Source organism: Oryctolagus cuniculus, chromosome 1 (genome assembly GCF_964237555.1).
Source record: "Oryctolagus cuniculus chromosome 1, mOryCun1.1, whole genome shotgun sequence".
In the NCBI taxonomy this organism is placed as follows: Eukaryota; Metazoa; Chordata; class Mammalia; order Lagomorpha; family Leporidae; genus Oryctolagus; species Oryctolagus cuniculus.
Genome location: NC_091432.1, coordinates 120,131,204 through 120,143,972, shown reverse-complemented (window position 1 = coordinate 120,143,972; position 12,769 = coordinate 120,131,204). Strand labels below are relative to the sequence as shown.

At 49.1% G+C, this 12,769-nt stretch overlaps 1 protein-coding gene across 4 annotated transcripts in view; it reads left to right on the top strand.

The window, feature by feature from the left end:
• The window catches only part of KIRREL3 (kirre like nephrin family adhesion molecule 3), a 577,652-nt gene that overhangs the window by 255,344 nt on the left and 309,539 nt on the right, over positions 1-12,769 (top strand). The window lies entirely within an intron of this gene.

The following is a 12,769-nucleotide window of genomic DNA, read 5'->3' as shown; positions in this document are numbered from 1 at the left end:
CTGCTTATGAAAAAGGAGCTTTATTGTGGCTCACACCTTTCGGCCCAGGCGAGAGTGAGGCCAGAGGTTGGCCAGAGGTTGGCCAGAGGTTGGTAATGGGGGAGCCTTGTGGAGGAGGGATCGCCTGGTGAGCCAGGTGCACATTGGTGTGGTCTCTCCTAAGAAACTCACTCCGATTAGATCATGCGGAGCATCAGCCCACAGCCTAACCCAATCTAATCACCTCCAAAAGGCCCTACATCAAGTCTCCAGCCTTAACCCAGTAACCAGTAACATAAGACTTGGGGATCAAATCTTTAACACATGGGTCTTTGGGGGATGCCCAAACTAATTTCCAAACCACAGCAATGCATGCCATCAAAACATGCACTTGTTCCCCTACCCAGCCCTGAGCTTGGTCTCCTCATGTAGAAGCTGAGGTTAGAATCTCCCGGGTCTTCCACGGCCCAGGTAGTCTGGACTTCACAGCTTCAGCCGCCAGCCTGGACTTGTTAAGCAGAGTTACAGAAGCAATCGCCAATTCCATTTCCACTTCTGTCACACCCCTTCCCTCCTTGGTATTTGTCTCTTTCTCCCATGAAGACTTGGGGGACTTTTATGATCTTATTCCTGGAGAAATAACTGTTGACTCTTTTTGTTTTTTTAAAGTAGAGGTCTTTCTTTTGGACGGGGGGTGGGGTGAGAATTGAAACAAAGAACTTTGGTTAAAAAAAGACTCTTGAAAAATGACCCTGTTTCCTTTGGAGGTGCCCGTGTATTATAATTATAAGCCATCTGTTAACCTGCTCCCCACCTGGTGCCATCTTTCTGGTTCTCAGTGGCTGGGGCGCCCAGGAGAGAACGGGTGAGAACAGAGAGGTGAGCCCTCCTTGCTCAGCACCGAGACAGAGGCAGCTTGAGCAGCCCCAGTCTGTGCAATTTAGAAAAGGTGCAGAAAACCCAAGCAAAACGTAAATACCAACAAATGTTCCAGGGATTAGCAGATAAGTCGTATCAGGAGAGCGCGAGTGAGGCAAATTTATATAGTTGAGAAAGGATCCGGCTCAGAGGGAACACAATCACAGTCTATAAATACCTCCACGAAAACAGTATAAATGAAGGAAGGAAATTAATCACCGTCACCCAAAGCCCCCAAAGCCGGGAGACGAGGTGCATTCGCTGTCAGCCTGGGGCCGGAGATGGGAAGCACAGCTGTAAAAAGTTCAGAGCCGAGAGAAGCAACTGGGCAGAGGGACCGGCTCTCTGGGAGCAGCGCCACCACGCCTGCACTGCTGAAGACTGGGGGGAATTAAATGCTAATAGGACCATGGTCCAAAGAAGCTCTGGAAGGCTGGCCGGAGGTCAAACAGGAGCACCTAAGTGGTTCTCCCACCTATGAGTCAATGAACTGAGGAGTAATTACTTGCTCTTGCAAATTGCTTGGTAAATACACTGAGTAAATCAAAGAAGCCCATTCCAACGGCAGAGGAGTGAGGGCCTGGGGAGGCCGAAGGCTAAGGCTTCCAGAAAGATCTCATGCACAGTGTCATTGGTCAGTGAGGCCGTTTATCATCACGTAGAAGGCACGCACTTGTTCTGGTTTAATGCACTTTTATTAATGCAGCTCCCCCTGCCAGACCAAAGGTGGCATCCGCTTTGGCCTCCCTGCCCCCGCCGCCTTCCCTCTCCTCCCCTCCTGCCCTCCCCAGCTCGCACACTTCCACCCCTCGTGCCCCGCCCTCCCCTCCGACAATATTAATGGTTCCTGCCGAAGAAGTACTTACCGGGAGCCCGTTTAGAGACGGCCTGGAGCGTCTGCTGGGGATAATTCTCGCCGGAGGCAAGCTCAGGAATTATTGATGAAATAACCTTTGGGGGCCTGAGTCTAGGGTTTTGCAGATGCGATGGCAAGATTATTGTTTAAGTGGGGGCTTGATCAGGCGCTGACCTAGAAAACACTGAGATCTTTTATTGCTCTCACAGCTTCCTGGGGCTGACACTGTCTTCTGCCGCGGAAGCCTTGGCAGCTCACTGGGAGAGAGAGGGAAGGGAAGTGGCCGGGAGTGGCGAGACGGTCTGCACGCCCGGGTGGTGTTGACACCGCGTGTTGCCCCAGGATGAGGGGGTCTTGGGCCTCCCTTAAGTCTCTGGAACCGGAATGGCATGAAAACACTGCAGCTTTTCGGTGACCGGTTGTGTTCACCTGAATAAGTCAACCTCCCCAGACACAAAGAGCGCATAAATCAACCACCAGGGAGGCAGTCATTACTGGAGCAGCCCTGGGTTGGAGCAGCAGCACTAAGCCTGGTTCAGATAAAGAGCGAGGCAGAGGAGAGCAGTCCTGGAGGGAGAGGGGGTTGAGCAGGTCTGGGGCCCAAGGAACAGCAACAGGGGCAGTGCCTTCCTGGGGGGCTTTGAGGTGGTCACAGGGCTCCAAGGGGTGACAGCCACCGGGAGTCCCTGCTGCAAAGGGCAGCCCTGCAGAGCAGAGGGAGAGACACAGAGCGCCTTTCACGACTTTGCCCACAGTTGTCCCCTGGCCCCACTTCCTTACTCCCTTGATTTTTTACTGAGCACCTTCTCTGTGCCAGGAGAGTCCAGAATAACTGCGGGAGCCTCAAGATGCTCCAGGGAGAGAGCCCCAGTCACACTGGGTTCCTCACACCTCCAGAGAGGGACACGCAGAGCCTCCTCTCTGAACAAAAGCAGCAACTGCGGAGAACAATGCTTCCGGTGAACAGCAATGCTAATAGGTGAACAGGCCTTTGAAGGATGAGTAGGACTTTTCAGGTCAGGGAAGGACAATCCAGGGAGTGACCATGAGATTGAAGGACTTAATCAGGGCATGGTAAGCCAGTCCAGGGCAACTGGGGTAGGGTGCTACAGGGGAAGCACATGAGACAATAACATTAACCTTCTTTTACGTATTTATTTGAAAGGCAGAGTGACAGAGAGAGAAGGAGAGAGACAGAGATCTTCCATCTGCTGGTTTACTCCCCAGGTGGCCACAATGGCTAGGGCTAGACAAGGCGAAAGCCAGAAGCCAGGGACTTCATCCGGGTCTCCTACATGGGTGACAGGGATCCAAGCACTTGGGCTATCCTCAGCTGCTTTCCCAGGCACAGTAGCAAGGAGCTAGATCAGAGTCAGAGCAGCCAGGATGCAAACCTGCACTCAGATATGGGATGGCTGTGTCACAGGCAGCGGCTTAACCACTGTACCACCACACCAACAGCCCCTGATTTTAACTTTCAATATTGAGGCCTTACTATCTTCTGGATAATGAGCTGAGAGCTCTACTCCCATTCTATTTATTTAATCCTCGCATAGCAACCCTCTGAAGTGGACAGTGAACATGTACTTACTTACTGAGAGTCAGGACTTCCTCAGGCAGAGTGGGGCTGTGAGGTCTGTTGGCAGGGGGTGAAGCCAAACCCCAAGCCCAGTGCTATCAATGAATCTCACTGAAGAAAGGCCAAGGAGGTTTGAGTCTTCAGAATCCAGCACACCAGAGCTACAAAGTGCCTTGGAGGCCGTTGAGGCCACCTTGCTCATTTGACAGAGAAATAAAATGAGTTAGTTACTTGGCTAAAAGGATTCCGGCATTTTAGGAGAGACTTTCAATGCTGTGTTAAGAAGGTCAGAAGCACTGGAGGCTTTGCAGCCAAGGTGTGATGTGAGCATACTTGTGCCTCCGTGTGTCCTCTGGAGCCAGTGAGATCGGGCAAGGGCAGGGCAGACTGGAGCCAGACGCCAAAAAGCATCCACGGTGAGGTCCATGAACCCCTCGCCTTCAGGCCACCCGAGCCCCTTCCCCTAGACCTCCCGAACCAGACTCTGCAAGGAAGGCACTGGAGATTTTTGAATGTGCTAGGTTTGGAGAGCAGTGAGTCAGGAAGTGGCTGCAATGTGTGCGATACTCCACGCTAGAGGAACAAGCTCCTGGTTGAGGTAGGAGACATGGGCACATAGAGGAAGAACCATGTGGTTGGGTGAGGGAAGGAGACAGGGGTATGAGATTGCTCTGGGGTTTCCAGCTTGGGTGAGTGAGTGGGTGGCTGATGATGGCAGAGCAAGGAGGGGAGGGTGCTCTGGGAAGGAGTTTAGTTCTGGAAATCTTGGATTTGATGTATTTGCAGGCCATGCCAGTAAAGACGTCTGGTGAATCACTTGAAACTCGAGTGTTTCAGGAGACAGGGGATAGTCCTTGCCTGGAGATATGAATTTGGAACTCTTGATTTATTGCTGCTTCCTGCACAAAGTGGATCCTATAGCACCAGGCAGAGTTAATCCCTTTCTCCTCTGCACTTCTGTAACACCCTGTACAACCCACACCACACTGTGGCATATTTATTTGCTTTCTGTACCTGCTCCTCCACTAAACCACAGGCTGATTAAGGGCAAGAACCCATCATTCATGTTCATATCCCCAAATGGCCAGAACACTGGCTGGCACATAGGAGACTCTTTTAAAAAAAAAATTGCTAAGTCAATAATAGAGAATAAAGCACACAGAGAAAATTAAGAAAAGTGCTGTGGATACAATGTCTGAACCATCAACATTTACTGGGTGGGTATAAGAAGGTAAGTCTGCCAAGAAACCTAACAAAAAGTGGATAGAGTAGCAGGAGAAAAAGCAAACGATAATAGAAATTAGGAGGAAGGAGACAGAGAAAATCTTTCAGGAACAACAGGGTAGCCTACAGCACGCACCATTGCAAAGAGGCTAAGGCCTGGAGGGATGGATGCACGTTCCCTTTCAAGAGGAAGGGGAGGAAGGCTGCCACCTGTTCAAAGGTGGACACCCAACACCACATCTTGCCAGATGGTTCTTTCCACAGGAGTCCAGGGAGCCTTGCATCAGGGGGTGAGGTTGTGAAGATACAGAGACGAGTCAGCCAGAAGAGTCAGTGCAGCTAAGCTTTCACGTTAGTTCATCTGAGAAAGTGATGTCCAGTGGTTGGACCACCTGAGACCACCGGGATGCCTTACCTCATCTCCTTGATCTCCCGTTTTGGTCTCTTTGGCTTGTTTTCATGCAGGCGTCTGGGAATGTGATGGGGAAAACAGAGAACTGGCGGAAATGGTTATTCCGAAAGTCCGTGGTAATGTGACCAGGCATCTGGGTCTCTTGCTGGGTTTTTGTTTTGTTTCTTCTTTCTTTCTTTCCTTTCTTGATCTTGCTTCACTAGTCTCAGCTCACGTGACCGCAGTGTAAAATTCCATTTTGTCTTTTTTCAGATGTTGAAATGCGAACCAAATGCTGTTTTTAATGAGCTGGGAAATTGTTCAGCCTTCCTTTCTCTGCTCCTTCTTCCCCTTTGAATCGCTATAGGGTGTACTACAAAGCTTCATTTGGAAGCCTACAATTTCAGAGTGGGTTTCTTTAGGCAAAAGAGGCTACCCTGGATCACAGAGATGTCACCGTAGCTCAAATTCAAAGTCTCTGCTGGAGAAACCAGGGCGTAGGGCCTGGAAAGGAGGGGCTGGAAGTATATGTTGGGTGGAGGAGGGGAGCCCCACGAAAGCTTCTCAAAGGAAGAGCCACAGGCACGGGATGCCTGGGGAGGAAGGAGGTGCCCAGGGTCTCCCTGCTGCAACTGGACACCTACCAAGGATGCACAACCCCTCCGAGGACACTTCCCCTAACAGTTCCTGCCACCTGCAGCCTGATATTCTCAAGCCACATCAGTGGCTTTCTTCAGCGATACCTTCAACCTTTCTTCAGTGTCTCCTCTGTGGCAGACACCACTTTAGGTGTCAGGGACACAGCCAGCAACGAGGCAGATTGGTACCCGCTTCACAAAGCCCTAGCTCGAGAGAGCAGCATCCGATGACTGACGTTGGCATGGGTGTTATAAATCATAGTACAGCGCCCCCTTTCCACAGTCCAGGTACATAAGGTCAGCCATTGTCTGAAAAGTTTATATGGAGGCCGGCGCCGTGGCTCAATAGGCTAATCCTCCGCCTTGCGGCACTGGCACACCAGGTTCCAGTCTCGGTTGGGGCGCTGGATTCTGTCCTGGTTGCCCCTCTTCCAGGCCAGCTCTCTGCTGTGGCCCAGGAAGGCAGTGGAGGATGGCCCAAGTGCTTGGGGCCCTGCACCCCATGGGAGACCAGGAGAAGCACCTGGCTCCTGCCTTTGGATCAGTGCGGAGCGCCTGCCGCAGCGTGCCAGCCGCGGCGGCCATTGGAGGGTGAACCAACGGCAAAGGGAGACCTTTCTCTCTGTCTGTCTCTCTCACTGTCCACTCTGCCTGTCAAAAAATAAAATAAAAATAAATAAGAAAAGGTTATATGGAAAATTCCAGAAACAAAGAATTGGTAAATTTTAAATAAGCTTTATTGCGGCATGTTGTTATAATTTTTGTTTTATTATTAGTTGTTTATCTCTTATGGCACCTGATTTATAAATTAAACAATATAATAGGTATGTATATATAGGAAAAAGCACAGTCTATATAGGACTGAGTCCTATCCATGGTTTCAGGCATCAGCTGGGAGTTTTAGAATGTAGTCCCTGGGGTTTTGGGGGACTACCTGCGATACAAGCACTCACGTTCGTCAGGTGCATAGTACCCACCAGTGCTACTACCAGCATCAGGGGGCAGAGAGCATGGAGCCCTGACTTAGACTGGAGGGCCTGGAAAAGCTCCCAGTCCTTTCCTTGGCCCCCACCTGGTGGTGCCTTCAGCCCCACTGCTCTCCAGATGCACACGTTACAAGCTGAAGTCTCTCTTCTTCCCCTAGTGCTCCCCTGATCAGTCACCAAAGCTTGGTCTTGCTTTGCTAGAGGTGCGTCCTGCATCTTCCTCCTCGCCAGTCCCCGGCCCCTCTCCAAGCCAGCCTCTGCTATCCCAGCCTCCTTGCTCTGGCCTCACTTCCGTCCTCTCTGGTCTATCTGCTGCTTCTAGCTAAGCTTTCCAGGAAGGCTGCTGCCCTGCTCCATATCTTAGTCATTTATTCTCTAGACACATACCAAAGACCATGTCTTCCCCTCCAAAATCAGTGTGTGTGCATTCCCAGAGAGAAACAGATGGTGTTTGTGTCCCTTGACTACTGATGAAGCCCATCCTCCCTATCCTGGCATCCAGGCCCTCCCCCACATTGGCAGCTTTCCTAGTTCATCTCAACCAATGGCCTGTTCACGACTTCCTCCATCACAGTTCTGCCTCCCTGGGCCCTCTGCCCCACCCCCTGCAACACTAACTGCCCCTCCCCACTTCTGCCTATCAGAATTGCACCCATCACCAAAGGTCTGCATCTAGTGTCACCTCTCCAGTGAGGCTTTCCCTGGTAAAGCCAAGTGGAAGTGCAGAAGTGGCCCCTCTCATCACTGAATTTAGTACAGGCAATAGACACACTGTACATGCGTGCATGCCCATGTGTCTCTTAGGTGCTCACGTACATGTGCCACACATACTCCTGAAGACCACCAGGATTCTGTATGTGTATGCCACTGGTGAACCTCTGCTGTAACCACCATTGGTGGGCTTCAGCCATTCTTCAGGAACTGTGCCAAACAGCTCAGCCCAGATTCTATCATGCAATCACCACCATCATTTTATGAATTAGGCCCGATAATTACATTCCAAAGTCATGGATGAGATATTTATTGCATAAATAAGGTCACACAGCTAGTAAATGGCAGGATCCAAATCTAATTCTCACCAGATCCCTTGTACGTAATAGTACACTGCCACTTATCACTCAAGAATTCGTTAAACAGCCATGGACCCTGGTTGCTTTGCTTGTGTTTGCATGCATTATGCCTTCACGGTTACATTCCCAGAACCTCACCGGGAGTCGAGAACAAAGTTTCTAAGTCAGAAAAGCTGAAACCAAAGCCCAAGAGTCTCTGTGTGTGTCTGTGTGCATGTGTGTGTTTTTCAGATTTATTTATTTATTTGAAAAGCGGAGGGAGGAAGAGAGGGAAAGAGAGAGAGAGAGAGGAAGAGAGAGAGAGAGAATCTTCTATCTACTGGTTCTCTTCCCCCAAATTGGCCACAATAGCCTGGTCTGGATGAAGCTGGAGCCAAGAGCCAGGAACTCTATCAGGGTTTCCCACGTGAGTGGCAGGGGTGAAAGTACTTGAGCCATCTTCCTCTGTTTCCCAGGTGCATTTGCAGGAAGCTAGATCCAAAGCAGAAGCGCTGGGCTCAAACCAGTGCTCTAATATGGGAGGCCAGCATTGCAAGTGGCAGCTTGACACCCTGTGCCACAATGCTGCCCCTGTCTGTTAGCAAGTGTCCCAGGTGATTCTCATACAGCTGCCCAGCCTGTTTGCAGACTGATATTATGATAACCCATCCAGCCCCACCATTCCACAAATAAGGAAACTGAGGCCCACAGTACAAGCGATTTTTGGAAGGTTAGCAGCACCCACCTCTCACTCCAAGTACCCCTCTGACTTTGGCATTTTTAGCCACCCCTTCTGATTTTCAACCTAGCTGTAGGATAAGATACAACATAGACACAGGGCAGAAAACAAACCCAGATCTCTATTGCCCTGGCTAAGGATATCTTAAACTGGTTTTCCTGACTCTGCTCTCTTAAGAAGTCCTTACTAATGGCCTCATCTCAGATAAGCTGAGGAGGGGACAGCCTCCGGACAGCTGACCTAGAAACTCCAAACCACATCTTTGACCTAAAAGTGTCTTGTGATTGGGTGTTGCTTAAGGCAGATCCTCTTCAGAGAGAAGTCATGTTGCCCAGCAACCAGTGTGTCAGCGATGTGGCAAAGCTATTGATCAATAAAGTTCTAGCCACTCCCTGAAGCTGTTTGCCTGCCTGTTTCTAAAAGCCACTGTTGGGGGCAGGAATGTGATACAAAAGTTAAAGATGTCACTTGGGAAACCCACTTTCCATATCGGAGTGCCTGGTTTGAATCCCAGCTCCGTGGCTTCTGATCCAGCTTCCTGCTCATGTGCACCCGGATAGGCAGCAGATGATGGCTCAAATACTTGGGTCCCCACCCACATAGGAGACTCAGCTTGAGCTCTGGGCTCATGTACTCAATCTAGCCCAGCCTTGGAGGTTGCAGACATTTGGAGAATGAACCAGGGAGTGGAAGATCTTTCTCTATCTCTCAATCTTTCAAATAAAAATAAAAATAAATAATTAAGTAGGCACAGCAGGTTAAGCCACCCCTGCATCCCTGGCATCCCATATGTGTGTTGGTTCAAGTCCCTGCTGCTCCACTTCCAATCCAGCTCCTTGCTAATGTGCCTAAGAAAGTAGCAGAAGATGGCACAGGTCCCTGGGCCCCTGCCACCCATGTGGTAGACCCAGAAGAAGCTCCTGGCTCCTGGCTTCAGCCTAGCCCAACCCAGTTGTTAACGACTATTTGGGGAGTGAACCAATGGATGGAAGATTTATCTCTGTCTCTCCTTCTGAGTTTCAAGTAAATAAATAAATATTTTTTAAAATTACATTAAAAGTCACTATCTTCTGATTTCTTAGCATCTCGTTAACAAATTGGAAAGAAAATAAAATTTGGATGTAGATATACCTGGATTGATGTTCCAGGTAGACCATGCGCCTGCCACTGACAAGTCATTTGCTCTCTCTGAATCTCAATTTCTTCATCCCTATGGAGAGAGGAGTTTTAAGGAAAATCTCTGGTCACTTCCAGTTCTAATATCTATCTTCTATGACTTTTTTTTATTTCCTGACCTCTGCTCTATACCAAGCTCAAGACACAATGTAAAAGAATCTAGAGCTGAGATGACTTTTTCTTTTTTCTTTTTTTTAATTTTCTATTTTATTTGAGATGCAGAGGGACAGAGAGAGACTTCCCATCCACTGGTTCCCTCTCCCAAATGCATTCAATGCCAAAGGCAGGGCCAAGCCAAAGCTGGAAGCTGGGAAGTCAATCTGGAATTCCCATAGGGGTAGAAGGAACCCTATCCCTTGAGCCATCACTGCCTCCCAGGTCTGCATTACCAGGAACCTGGAGTCAGGAGCCAGAGCCAGCTTACCAAGTACAGGCACTCCAGTGAGGGCCACAAGCCTCCCAGTCTGTGTCTTAACCTCCAGGTCTCTCGCCTCCCCTGTTCTGTGTCCTTGGACCTGCTCCCATAGCCCAATTCAACCTGAAGGAAAGACATTAGGTTTCATGGTGGACATTCCACATTATCAGTCCAGCTCACTGAGGCATGGAAGCAAACCAGAACCATGGAGAGGTTAGGATGTGTTGTCTTTCCTTGAACACCACTCTCCTCCTCCTGGCCCTGAGCTGTGCCTTGGTAATAAACCACCCTGCATACAGACAGACAGCAAGTCTCCCCAGGAAATCCTCAAGAAATGCCGTCCATATGTTTTTGAGTCATTTACACTGAACCCATCATAATATTGTTCTTTGAAGATCCATTTACATTTGTTCTAAAGGCTTATTTTAAAGCTTATGCAAATGAACTAGATTAAGGTTGTGTTCTGGAAGCTGAAGCTGGGAAATGGGAAGTTCAATTTACAGTTGGGCGTAAATAGGGCTTCGCATGTGTTCTAAATAGCTCTCCCTTCTTAGCCCAAGTGTCCTCTGTTCAACCTCCTGGCACCCCCAGACCCACAAAGCTTCTCTACCAGTGAAATCCTCATTGCTGGCAGTTAAGGGTAATAGAAAGAGTCTAATTCACCCCCTCTTAAGCAGCTGTATGGTGTTGGATGAGTCACTTAATTTGCCTGGGCTCTGGTTTCAGTGAGGACCCGCTGGAGACCTTGGTGTTTCCATTATGGCAGCTACGTTCGAATTGCCTGAAGAACAGATTCTAGACCACCTGATCTACTGAGTTAGACTCACCAAGGGTGAAGCCCCTGATCTGAGCCATTCACGCGCTCCCCACTGCCATGATTCTGCAATGTGTGAATGTCTCCCTTCCACTGTGTTTCCCTCCCTGTATGTGCTGAATGTTCCCATTTTCCCACGGCCCCTGCTGTGGACACTTGGGTGATTTCTCTGAAGGATCATGATGAATTATCATGATGAACCAGAGCACCCTTCTTCACTCCTCACACTTCAAGTTGGGCCCCCTGAAGTGTGACACCCAGAATCTGGCTTCCTGTGAATTATGGAGCCCCTGGAAGTGCCATTGTGCTTGTCTGAGGGTATCTAACAGGTAACCTGGGGATGAAACACAAAGCTCTTCAGTGAGAGAACTGGAAACATTGCCTTTACGTGCATGTTAGCATCCATCACCCAGTCTAGGGGATGGCTGAGTGGCATGGTGGGGATCTGGACCAGAACTTGGAGCTGTGCTCCCACAGGCAGAAAAGTGGAAATAGGGAAGAAGGAAAAAACTCAAAGAAAGAAAGTGAAGAGGAGACCAGAGATGCATGTGCCTGCCCCTGACCTGATTTGCCTCTTTCTACTCTTGGGAAGAGCGAGCTGGTCCATGTTACACGTGTAATACTGGATGATGGCTTTCCACTCAGGGCCCATGGACCCAAGTTCCTTGTGGTGGAGACTTCTTCCTGGTCTGCCACTTTCCCTGCTGTCACAGAGCCCCAGGGCCGGCCCTGTCTGGTGATATTTCCAAGAGCCTCATCACTTGCTGTACCATGGGGGACTCTCATGGAACAATGCGCATCTTCCACTCAGTGAATCGGGCTTTTTCCAAGAAGCATGACCTCATTTCTGTGTAAATCTCATACGGGTCACCTTCACTGCTCCCAAGAAGAACAGGAATTATAAGCATCCCTCAGAAAGTTTGTAAGAAAGTAGAATTAAAAGATAAATTGACTTGTGCAAAAATTTTGAAACCCATGCATCATTTTACCAAAAGATGCATTTTCCGTGAACTTGTTGAAGAGTCTGCATAGCAGAGCCCGGATATGTACAGTTACGGATTTGCCTGAATTTTCTCTCAGTCCATCTTCTTGATATCTGACCCCTTCCTTCATGTCACCTCATGAGGACACTAAGTGCTCATCCTACAGGCCCCTCGTTCCTGGAACCTCAGGCAAGATGAGAGGTTAGTGTCATGTTACTCTCCACTCCCAAGATACAAGGGGACCCTGGGAGAGAGCAATGCCTTCCCCCACAGAAGTAAATGGCATGTACAAGCAATGTTCTTTCAGGTAGCAGAGAGAGCGGGGGGGGACGCTTTGTGTCACTCCCCCAAGTCAGAGCACATAGTGATTGCTGAAGACCAGTCTGTTATTTCCTGAACTTTTTTCTAGACAAATTCCAGATTATTCCTGCAGCACCAAAAGGAAATGAATACACCATCTCCATTGAGCTTAGGAATAGAGCACTTTAATTTCTTTCCATCCTCTTTATAAGACCATATTTTACACTGTTGCTTCACTCTGGCCACATCTGCATTCTCTTCCATTAATCACTGTACGGCTCCCCTCTGTGGCCTACATTACTTGCCCAAAATGAATGTGGAGAGAAAACATAATTAGATGCCACTTTAAAAACATAGTATCTTGAAAGTAGAGCGATGACTTACATAAAAAAGGAGGGGGAAAAACACACAATTTGAGCTAATAGACCAGATTATCGCAGGTTAAGCTGGATTTACATCAGCCCTTCCTCCCTCCCTCCCTCCCTCTCTCCCTCTCCCCCTCTCTCCCTCTCTCCCTCTCTCCCTCTCTTCCCTACTCTTCCTCCCCCACTTTTCTTTTTCCTCTTCCCCTTCTCCCCTACCTCCAATGAATCACAACAAATCTAGAGTCCACCCAGAGAAGATGATTAAATTTCCTCCTCTCTGCTGAAACAATGAAGTATTTCTATAATATCAAACCCCTCAAACTGATCAAAGTGCAGTGTCAAAATTCTCAGTGCTCT